The sequence below is a fragment of the Pelmatolapia mariae genome, linkage group LG8 (assembly GCF_036321145.2).
Source record: "Pelmatolapia mariae isolate MD_Pm_ZW linkage group LG8, Pm_UMD_F_2, whole genome shotgun sequence".
Taxonomy (NCBI): Eukaryota; Metazoa; Chordata; class Actinopteri; order Cichliformes; family Cichlidae; genus Pelmatolapia; species Pelmatolapia mariae.
Genome location: NC_086234.1, coordinates 22,457,384 through 22,469,871, shown reverse-complemented (window position 1 = coordinate 22,469,871; position 12,488 = coordinate 22,457,384).

Below are 12,488 nucleotides of genomic sequence, written 5' to 3'. Positions count from 1 at the left end.
AATCAGCAATAAAATTCAGAAAAAATTAAAATCTAGAGTTGTTTTTTAATTTTTGTTAATATATCTTAGTGAGGGGAGGCCGCAAAGTCTGGTTACAATAACTAAAGTCATTTGTGTGCTTATTGGGGATGTTGTGGTCACACGGGCCGATTCAGGCCCTGTGGGCTCTGCTGCCCTCTTTGTCTTTGCTTTTTCTAATTGGCCGACTGTGTGGAGCTGAACATTCAGAGAAATGTCACTAATCATTCACCTAGTTGACTCTAATAACTTGGCTCTCTTGCTCTCCCTCGGTCACTCACTGTCCCTCAATAAACACCTTTTTCTGTCTCTTTTGGGATGCTGTTATTTCCATGCTGGAAAACCACACTTCTGTCTTATCAGAACATAAAATTTCTGAAGATTATGCAACTGAAAAAGACCTTCTGAAATACTGTGACAATCAGAGAATGGTCCATGACCTTAAGGACTGCTGGCAGGATCTGATTAAGTACAAGTCTGTATTTAGATCACTTTGGTTTTCTGAATAATCCCTGCCAAAAATATACCTTATTAGCATGTGACTAACAAACCTCTAACTTTACTCTCAGCAAACATAAAAAAAAGCCAACTTTGACATTCGGACCTTTTTAAATCCATTGAGAAGTGTTTCAGTCTAATTTCAAAAGAGTTTACTCTGCATTTAAACTACCAGTCAAAAGTTTGTACACACATAACTTTCTACACTGTAGTGTCTACATACTGAAGACATCAAATATATGAAGCAAGATATGTGGAATTATGTAACAAAGAAAAAAATTGATAAATATCAGAATCAGAAGACTTTATTTATCCCCAAGGGGCAATTAACAAACAACCAGGCAACATACGTTGAAGATAAGGACAATAAGAACAGGCAATAGGAGTGAAATAATAAATACACAGAATATACAGTATATACAGTTTTAAAATTAAAGTGACTGAAGGTGAATAAATAACTGCAAGTGACTAAAAGTGAATAAAGTGTCAGTGGTGTAGGAAGAGTGTAGTTTATGTTTATGGGTGAGGGAAATGTTCTTATCGGCTGGAGTTAAAAAGCAGAGTGGCTTTGGGGACAAAGGTGGCTCTCCTCCTCTCAGTCCTGCAGGAAATGCAGCGGAGGCGTCGCCCAGAGGGGAGCCATTGAAATGCGGGGTGAAGAATGTGAGAGGGGTCGTTGATGATTTTGGCTGCCTGTCTAAGGGCCTGTTGGCTGAAAACCTGTGCCAGAGATCTGACAGGCAGGCCAATGATTTTAGAGCACACTGATGCAGTGTGCTGCAGTCTGTTCCTGTTCTGAAGGCTGAGGGAGTGGAACCAGCAGGTGATGGAGAAGGTCATGATGCTTTCCAGGAAGGCATAGTAAAAAGTCATCATGATGGGTGTGCTGACTCCAAAGGAGCTGAGTTTCCTAAGGAGATATAGCCGTTGCTGGCACCTCCTGAGAATCTCCTCTGTGTTGGCAGAGAATTTCAGGAGGTTGTCAAAGATGGTTTCCCGTGGATGGTGGTGGTGACAGAAGCAGCCAGATCCCTCTGCCTACTGGAGAAGGTCACCCACCACCATCTCTTTGGTTTTGCTCACGTTCAGTTCAAGTTTGGAGCTGTCACACCACTTTACAAACTCCTGAAGAGCAGCCCCGTGGTGTTGTGAGGGGCCTGACAGCAGTGACAGGAGAACTGTGTCGTCAGCATATTTAACCAGGTGACAGTTGGGCTGTGTGGATCTGCAGTCATCGGTGTAGAGGATGAAGAGCAGGGGGGAGAGCACACAGCCCTGGGTGGAGCCAGTGGAGGTGGAACGGAGAGTGGAAAGAGACTTGTTGACCCGAACTTTCTGAGTCCTGTTGGTCAAAAAGTCCAATATCCACAGGATTAGCTGATCATCCAGGTGAAACTGGGTGGAAAGTTTAGTGGCCAGGATATGAGGCTGCAGAGTGTTGAACGCTGATGAGAAATCAGCAAACAGAAGTCTGGTGGAGGAGTCAGGGAGCTCCAGATGTTTGTGGATTGAGACCAAGATGAAGATTTTGGCATCATCGACACCTCTGCGTGCACGGTAAGCAAACTGGAGTGGGTCCATCAGGGGGTCAGTTGCTCTTACGATGTGCTGTTTTATGATCTTCTCCATGGCCTTCATCACCAGGGAGGTGAGGGCCACAGGACGAAGATCATTCAGAGACTTTGGGTTGTTTCTTTTGGGGATGGGGATGACTGTGGAGTGTTTCCACAGCTGGGGGACGGTGTGACTGTCAATTGAGTGTTGAAATAGAGTCTGGAACACACTTCCTAGTTGCCCTGCACAGTGCCTCAGAACTCGACTGCTGATGTTGTCAGGGCCGGGTGAGCTCCTCTCCCTGGTCCTCCTGAGGGCTCTCACCACGTCCTCAGTCCTGAAGGTGAGTGCAGAGCTGCCAGGTTTGAGTGAGGATCTGGACTCCTCAAGCTGGGCCATGTTGTCCATCTCAAACCTGGTGTAGAAAGCGTTGAGGTCGTCAGGGAGGAGGGGTTGCTGCCCTTCACCTGGATGGTTCTGGGGGTGGTGACTGCAGTATTCACAGAGGCCATGGTTTTGAGGCCCTGCCAGGCTGAGTGGAGGTCCCCTGTGGTAGACGGCGAAATACAACAACGAAAAGAGCATTAAAGTTAGAAAAAGAACGCAAAACTGCTCAGCTGACTGGTCGGTCGACCGCACGACCAGCGACCCGGAACCGGAAGCCGTTTTTTTATTTTAGAATCCTCAAAGAAGCCACCCTTTGCTTTGTTGACAGCGCTGCAAACCCTTGGCCTTCTTTTAATGAGCTTCATGATGTAGTCACCTGAAATGGTTTTCACTTCACAGGTGTGCCTTGTCAGGGTTCATTTGTGGAATTTCTTGCCTTCTTAATGAGGTTAGGACCATCAGTTGTGTTGTGCAGAAGTCAGCTGGCAGCCCTATTTGACAACTGTTAGAATTCATATTATGGCAAGAACCAATGAGGTAAGTAAAGAGAAATGACAGTCCATCATGACTTTAAAAACTGAAGGTCAGTCAGTCCGGAAAATTGCTAAAACTGTGAATCTGTACCCAAGTGCAGTCACAAAAACCATCAAACGCTACAACGAAACTGGCATACATGAGGATCGCCCAAGGAAAGGAAGACCATGACTCACCTCTGCTGCTGAGGATAAATTAATCCGAGTCACCAACCTCAGAAATCGCAAGTTAACAGCACCTCAGATTAGAGGCCAGATAGATGCTACACAGAGTCCCAGTAGCAGACACATTTCTACATCAACTGTTCAGAGGAAACTGCGCATATCAGGCCTTTATGGTCAAATAACTGTTAAGAAATCACTACTAAGGAAAAGCAACAAGTAGAAGAGATTTGTTTGGGCCAAGAAACACAAGGAATGGAAATTAGACCAGTGGAAATCCATGCTTTGGTTTGAGTCCAAATATGAGATCTTTGGTTCCACCCGCCGTGTCTTTGTGCGACACAGAAAAGGTGAATTGACGGTTTCTACATGCATCTTTCCCATCATGAAGCATGGAGGACGAGGTGTGATGGTGTTTCTGTGCTTTGCTGGTGACACTGTTGTGGTTTATTCAAAATTATAGGCACACTGAACCAGCATCCTGCAAAGACATGCCATTCCATCCAGTTTGCGTTTAGTTGGACCGTCATTTAGTTTTCAACAGGACAGTGACCCCAAACACACCTCCAGGCTGTGTAAGGGCTCAGGTAAGTACATCATGAAGCTCATTGAGCAAAGATGCCAAGAGTGTGCAAAGCAGTAATCAAAGCAAAGGGTGGCTATTTTGAAGAATATGAAATATAAAACATGTTGAGACTTATTTCACACTTTTTTAAATACTACATAATCATATATGTTCATCCATATATTTGATGCCTTCAGTGAGAATCTACAATGTAATTAGTCATGAAAATAAAGTAAAATAATTTTTATGTAGCACATTCATTTGCAAGCAATATGTATATGTGTGTGTGTGTGTGTGTATATATATATATATATATATATATATATATATATATATATATATATATATATATATAGAGAGAGAGAGAGAGAGAGAGAGAGAGAGAGAGAGAGAGAGAGAGAGAGAGAGAGAGAGAGAGAGTGATATTAAAATCAGAATTCTGGGATTAATCTCAGAATTATGACTTTTTTTCTCAGAATTCTGACATTCAGGGACAAAAAAAGTTCAGATCTACACTAAGACATTCCATTCTACATGATGACGTTGCATTCTAAACTGTGATATTCCATTTTAAATAATGATGTTACATTTGTACAATTATGTTGGATTCTATGCAATGAGATTACATTCTATACAATAATGTGGTAATCCATGGTATAATATTGCATTCTATACAATCACATTAATTAATGCTATCTTAAATATGATCAATCTATCTCTAACCATCATTATGAGCTAACCTCAGCTAACGCCAGCTAAAAATGTTAGCTTGGTGGCGAGTAGCCTTCAGTATTAGTAATAAATCACACAGCAATAGTAGATTCATGTAGTTATAAAAAGCATGACAATATATTAAGTAATTTTTTATTTTTGTTTTTACCACACGCAATAAAAGTATTTATTGCTTGGGTGCGGCAGCCATAGATTACAAGATGGCGGCGCGCACGGGTGCAGCGGCTCTTAGCTCTCCAGTTTGGTGCTCGTTTTTACTTTTACTGTGTGTATTTTTAAATGTTTGCAACGCCGCCATCTCTTACAGTCGCCAGAACCTAATTGACCTAGGTTTCAAATATAGTTTGTCTGTTTCTGGCGATTATCAGCGAACACACAACATCCTGGAAGAGATAGCGAGACCGCCAGGGTCACCGTGGATGGTCTGCCCGCCCAGCAAGCGTAGGAGGCGACGGAGGGAGAGAAAGCAGAAGAGGGGATGCCGGTCGGGCTCAGATGCTAGGCTACGCAAACAACCACACCGGCCAGCACTTCTGAGCCTTTTCGTATCGAACGCCAGATCCATCACCCACAAATTGGACGAATTGGAGCTACAGATAGCCACCACGAGCTTTGCACGCAACTGCAGCATTATTCTTATCACGGAGTCGTGGCTTCACCCGCTGATTCCCGACGCTGCAGTCGAGTTAGCAGGCCGCACGCTACACCGGCACGACAGAACCAGCAACTCAGGTAAAAGCAGAAGAGGGGGGCTATGTGTTTACGTGCATAACGAGTGGTGTTGTAACAGCAGGATCATTCACACACACTGTTCTCCTGATTTGGAGGTTCTGGCAGTCTCGTGCAGACCTTTTTATATCCCGAGGGAGTTTACTGTAGTGATTGTGATAGCTGTTTACATACCGCCGGATGCTAACGTTGGCACGGCTCTCAGCCTCTTGCTTAACACCATTAACAAACAACAGCTTGCCCACCCCGATGGGGTTTTTATTGTCGCCGGCGACTTTAACAAAGCGTGCCTAAAGACTGTGCTTCCTAAATTTGTCCAGTTTGTGGACTTTGCTACGAGAGGTGAACACACTTTGGACCGTGTCTATTCAAACATCAGGCATGCTTTCAGAGCGACACCCCTCCCCCACCTGGCTGGATCTGACCACCTCTGCATGTCCCTCACCCCCACCTACACCCCCCTGCTGAGAAAAACAAAGCCCCAGACAAAGACAATAAAAACCTGGCCTGAAGGAGCCCTCTCTCAACTGCAGGACTGCTTCTCATCTACTGTATGGGATTTATTCTCCAGCCACAACCTCCAGGAGTACACGGACACTGTACTCTCCTACATCAGGAACTGTGTTGATAATGTCACCGTCAACAAAAGGGTCAGGGTGTTTCCAAACCAAAAACCCTGGATGAACAGCGAAGTGCAATCCCTCCTAAAAAGCCGCAACACTGCCTTCAAGTCAGGGGACAGGGCTGCGTACAGGGCGGCCAGGGCAGACCTGAGCAGAGGGATCAGGAAAGCTAAGGCTGCCTATAGAAGGAGGATTGAAGATCACTTTGCTGACAACGACCCCAGAAAAATGTGGCAGGGGATCAATCACATTACCAACTACAGAAGCAATAACCAGGCGACAGCTAGGACTGATGCCTCGCTGGCTGAGGATCTAAATCGTTTCTTCGCCCGCTTTGAGACGACCAGGCCCTCAGCTGTCACACCACTTCCACCCGCCCCCAGCACCGGCACACTAACACTTAGGGAACATCAAGTGAGGTGTGTTCTAAGGTCAGTGAATCCCAGGAAGGCGGCAGGTCCTGATGGAATACATGGAAAGGTTCTCAGAGCATGTGCTGACGAACTGACCGGAGTCTTCACTAAAATCTTCAACCTTTCCTTGTCATTAAACACCGTCGCGCCCTGCCTCAAAACCTCCACCATCATCCCCATCGCCAAGAAGACAGCTGTGGACAGCCCAAATGACTACAGGCCTGTTGCACTTACGCCTGTAGTGATGAAGTGCTTTGAGAGACTGATCTGTCAGCACATCAGGGCCAGTCTGCCTCCCACTTTGGACCCCCACCAATTTGCCTACAGGACTAATCGATCCACCGAGGACGCTATCACCATAGCGCTCCACACTGCGCTAAGTCACCTGGAGCACAGAGGAAGCTATGTAAGAATGCTCTTTCTGGACTTCAGCTCAGCATTCAATCATATCATCCCGGAGATCCTGGTCCAGAAACTGTCTCACCTGGGACTCTCCACCCCCATCTGCCTCTGGATCAAGGACTTCCTGACAAACAGACCTCAGTCTGTCAGACTCGGCCCCCACCTGTCCAGCACCATCACACTCAGCACCGGGTCTCCACAAGGATGTGTTCTGAGTCCCCTCCTGTTTACGCTCTACACATCCGACTGCTCCCCTACCCATCTCTCAAACACCATCATAAAGTTTGCGGATGACACCACTGTGGTTGGACTCATCTCAAGGGGGGATGAGTCAGACTACAGAGATGAGGTCAACAGACTGACTGAGTGGTGTTCAGTTAACAACCTCCAACTGAACACCACAAAAACTAAAGAACTCATCTTGGACTTTAGGCAGGGAAGAGCAGACCCGGCCCCACTTTACATTCACGGGAACTGTGTGGAGAGGGTGCACTCCATGAGGTTTCTGGGCGTGCAGATCTCTGATGATCTCTCCTGGACTGCAAATACCACGGCGGTGGTAAAAAAGGCCCAGCAGCGTCTCCACTTTCTGAGAGTGCTCAGGAGGAACAACCTGGAGGAGAGGCTGCTGGTGACATTCTACAGAGCCACCATAGAGAGCATCCTAACGTACAGCATAACAACATGGTATGCAGGGTGCTCAGCTGCAGACAGGAAAGCACTGCAGAGGGTCATCAACACAGCCCAGAAGATCACTGGCTGCTCTCTGCCCAGCCTGGAGGTCATTGCAAACTCTCGATACCTCAGCAGAGCTGGCAATATCATCAAGGACCATTCTCACCCCAGCAATCAACTGTTTGAACTATTACCGTCAGGCAGACGGTACAGGTCACATAAAACCAGAACAAACAGATTCAGGGATAGCTTCTTTCCCAGAGCTATCACCATTGCAAATAAGCACAATAACAATTGAACCTGCTTAGCCATACCATATTGTCACTGCCATTATATTATGCTATTATTATTATGCTGCTATTCATACTGTCATACTGTCATTATATTAATGCTGCTATCCTGTAAATATCATACTTACTTTTGTTTGAGTACTTATGTTTGTTTTATTGTACCTTTTATATCTTACTATTTTCTTATTACAGTTATTATTGCATTTTGCACCAAGGGAGTGGCACTCCAATTTCGTTGTACCCTGTACAATGACAATAAAGGCTATTCTATTCTATTCTATTCTATTCTATTCTATTCTATTCTATTCTATTCTTTGTCTATGAGCCAGAGGGATGGAGGTCCATGACACCATGTAAAACTAATTTGAATTTCTAATTTATTTTCCAATATATTTTGAAAACTTACAGTTTGAGCATATTTGTCTTGTCTCTCATAAAATGAACCTGACACAGTCAGATTTAAATACCCCAGCAGCATTACCAGAAGAAGGCGATTTGTCCGATTCAGGCTACTACCGTATTTTTCGGACCATAAGGTGCACCGGATTATAAAGCAGTCAGATAAGTCAAACTTTACTCAACTCATTCTTCTTGCTTCCTCCACTTCCGTACCATTAATATTGAATTCTCTCGCAGCTGCTCTGTTCCTATGTTGTTGCAGTATATTAATGACTAACCTCTATTGTGGATGGATTATCTCAGTTGTTCTCCTGGCTGACGTTTGGTCCGTTTACAGCATCCTGCCATGCGACTGCATTTGTCCCTAACTGGCCCTCCCGTTAACTTTTATTGAGTGGAAAAAAAGTTAGCATTCATCCAGGTTCCAAGTATTGCTTCAACATGCAACAAGAAGAAATGACAGTTCCAAGCATGAACTCAGTAATGAGTAGCTCCACCGTTACTGTTGATCACTTCAAAAATTTGTTGCGGCGTTCTTAATGCCATTGTTTCTATGAGGTGAACGATGTCAGATGGGAGTTCCTGGCAGTGAACCCCATAAGGCTGCTGGTCAAACAGAGTACCTGGCAAGGTGCTAAGAGCGAGTGCACACCAGCTCACCCTCATCTTCACCAGAATCTTCAACCTCTCACTATATCAGGCAGCCATCCCATCCGGTCTACAATCAGCTACAATCATCCCAGCCAAGTTACATCAGAATACTTTTTGTGGATTACAGCTCAGCTTTCAATATAATCATCCCGGATATCCTCATCACCAAACTGGCCACCCTTGGCCTCCCCCTCTCACATGTGCCTGGATAAAGGACTTTCTCAGTCACCGCCTCTTGCCTATTTGGTGCATAACGAATGAAACATGCAGCAATGTGTCACCTTAAGTTCTCCTATTAAAGTGCCAGACAAAGAATGACCTTATATGGTCTCTGCTGCGTTAATGCATCAGATGCATCAAAACAAACTGCAACAGATTGACACATTTAAATTATTCTCCAGGCAAACACTATGGAGCCAGAACAAACACTTCCTCACATTACATCCCATGCAAACAAAGCCCAGCACCCTGAGGAGGACTGTGAGGTTCGCAGTGTTTACTCCAGTCAAAACATGCGGAGTGCTAAATGTCTGACAGAGTCTCTGCTGGGTTGTGCAGTTCTACGGCGAAACACGGGTTCAGTCCTGCAGCATCAGAAACATCATACTCACTTACTAGCTTTGTGCTATGAACTCACAGTGTAGGCTGTCAGGTTCACGCACACACAGACACAAATATGTATGCAAATGCAGACTGACTAAGGAGATAAGACAGGAAAGACTAACAGCTGATGCCTGAGTATTTGTGCAAAAGTGAGAGAGACGATAAGAGAATAAATTGCACATGAGAAGTAAACATCACAATGAAGCAGCATCTTCTACAGAGTGGAAGTAATACTATTTCATTTTCTGTATGTTCAGTATGTTTGTCTAAGGATATGTGCATTTAGGAGCGCACACACTCAGTCCAGTACCTACTGCCCTCACAAGGTGATGTTGATTTTTAATTCCCCTTTTCAGCTCCCTGGAGTTTAAAATCTTTCTAATATAATGTGGACAAATGAGACCTGAACAAATGACATACACACACACACAGTATCCTCAGAAAAAATACAGACTTCAGCGTGTGCTCATGACCATATGAATGCAGATAAAGCAATGCCTGAATTAACATATGTAATTCGTATTCATTTAAAGGCCCTCGCGTGAGAGTTTATCTAGCTGAGCTCATTAGAATTCTAAAGCTGTAGCTGTGCTGTTTTACCAAACAGTGATGCGAGCCTTAAGATGCTAAGTTGTTCTGGATTATTTTATAAATACTTTCAGATTTTTTTTATATCCCATGAATGGACAGTTTTTTACACTTTCATAATTTAAGAGCTTCAGGTCAATCATATTATTTTAATTGTGATTTATTTCATTTTTGTTTATGTTATTCTTATATGTGCAATACTATCATTCAGTGTATGTACTGTAAAAATATGTCAATGTATCATTCAGGACTTTCACACAAGCCCTGGTGTGGTTGCATGCACTCTATTAGCCAAGATCAATAAGCTTATGTTTGTGATCAATCAACTTCCTGTTTTAAGTTTTTAGTCAGTCTGTTCGCACTAAAGGAGGTGACCTTATAATTGCCTGACCCAAACCCCTTGGAAGTTGAGAATTAGATCTGACTTTTACAACCCAAATCCAAAAAAGTTAGGACTTTGTTTTAAAAATCCAGCAATTTGAAAGTCACACACACCTATATTTTATTCATAATAGAACACATAAAACATAGCAAATTGTTAAACTGTTAATTGCTAATAATAAATAATTTTTAATATAATGGCAGCTACACATCTCAAAAATGTTGGGACCGGTATAACAAAAGGCTGGAAAAGTAAGTGGTGCAAAATAGAAACAACTTGCCACTAATTAGTTTTGCAACTAAGTAGTTTAACTTTCAACAGGTCATTAATGCAACTTAGAGAGGCAGAGTTTCTCAGAAGTAAGGACGAGCAGAGCTTGACCACTCTCTCGAAGCTGAGGAACAATTTCAAAATGAATGTCCGTCAACATGAAGTTGAGAAGACTTTGAATATATCATCATTTACAGTACATAAATATCACCAAAATAATCTTAAAAACCGTGAGAAATCTCTGTGTGGAAGGGATATATCTGATAATAAATATTGGATATCTGTGATCTTCAAGTCCTCAGGCAGCACTGCATTATAAACAGGTATGATTCTGTCGTGGAAATCTGTGCATGGGTTCAGGAACACTTTCAGAGGACATGTCTCTGAACTAGGGATGGGTATTGATAAGATTGTCACGATTCCGATTCCATTTTCGATTCTGTTTAACGATTCGATTTTTTATCGATTCTTTTTAAAAAAGTAGAACACTAAGGTCGATTAGCTTAGAACTTTGTTTTATATCTTGAACAAGATAGAAATTTAGGAGTAGCATGGCCTTACAAACCCAACAGTGAGATCTTAAGAGATCCACAGCCTACGGCTCTTCGATGGGGTGTCACAGGGTCCCCAGGAAAAAAAATTGTAAATGTAAAATAATAAAATAAATATTCTTCTGTAGCAATAACAAAGTATAACATAAATTATTCAGTAGCAATTACACAAGAATATCCAGTAATGTCTACAATTAAACACATTCACTTACCGAAAATTGGGGGCATCTGCTGTGGCAAATGGGTGCAAGCCTTTGACCACAAACTTAGTCACTGCTCGGTGACATTCGTCTATCCTGGCCTGAAAGGAGACGCTACCGGTAGACTGCAGCGAGAACTGCCAGCATCTGAGCCAGCCAGACTCTGTCTCTCTCATCATGGTCACCTAAATGCAGCGCACAGTAATGGCAGGTTTTGTAATAAGGCAGATCTCGCTAACATAATATGCACTGTTAGTTGATTATTTACCTGCCGCATTAACGGGAGAGGACGTGCAAACGTTACCGCTGCTGCTGCGTTGAGATTCACGACTCCAGAGCGGAATTAAAAACACAACATTCATTTAAGGTTATCGCGTGTTTTGTGAGCAAATGCTTTTGCATATCTGTAGTGTTTCCTCCCTTAAATGAAATATCTACTTTGCAAGTATTGCAAGTTGCCCTGTTGTCATCCGTTCTCGTAAAGTATAACCAAACTTTTGAGTGTTTGAGCCGCTTAGGCACCGTGTTTCCTGCCAGGTAAATGAAGCTCCGCAACGTGGTGACGTCATTCGGGGCGACTGGAATCGATAAGGGAATCGTTTGCAAAAATGGCAAACAATTCCAAGGAACTGAAACAGTGGGAACCGGTTCTCAACAAGAACCGGTTATCGATACCCATCCCTACTCTGAACACAGTTCACTGTGCCACCCAATGCCGGTTAAAGCTAATAAAGAAGAAGCGATATGTGAGCATGATCCAAAAACAATTGTATCTTTTCTGGAAAGATGGACTGAGACAGAGTGAGAAACTGTTCTTTGGTCAGACAAAGGAAATTTGAAATTGTTCTTCAAGGTAGGCCTTGCATATTTCAGCAACATATTGCTAAATTGCATACTAGATCTATTACAACAGCATGGCTCATAGTGGAAGCGTTTGGGTGCTCAAGTGGCTTGCCTGGAGTCCAGACCTTTCACTGTTGAAAACATCTGGCACATCAAAAAGCCAGGATATCTGAGCAGCTAGAATGCTATATCTATATATAACTATATATATATAGTTTTGGGTTAAGAGCAAATATTAGTAAAACATTTCTATGATAAAACATTAGCGAAACTAATGTTTGCTTTAGCTCCACAACAGCTAAACCCTGTAAAGCACAGGTGTCGAACTCCAGGCCTCGAGGGCCGGTGTCCTGCAGGTTTTAGATGTGTCCTTGATCCAACACAGCTGATTTAAATGGCTAAATGACCTCAACATGTCTT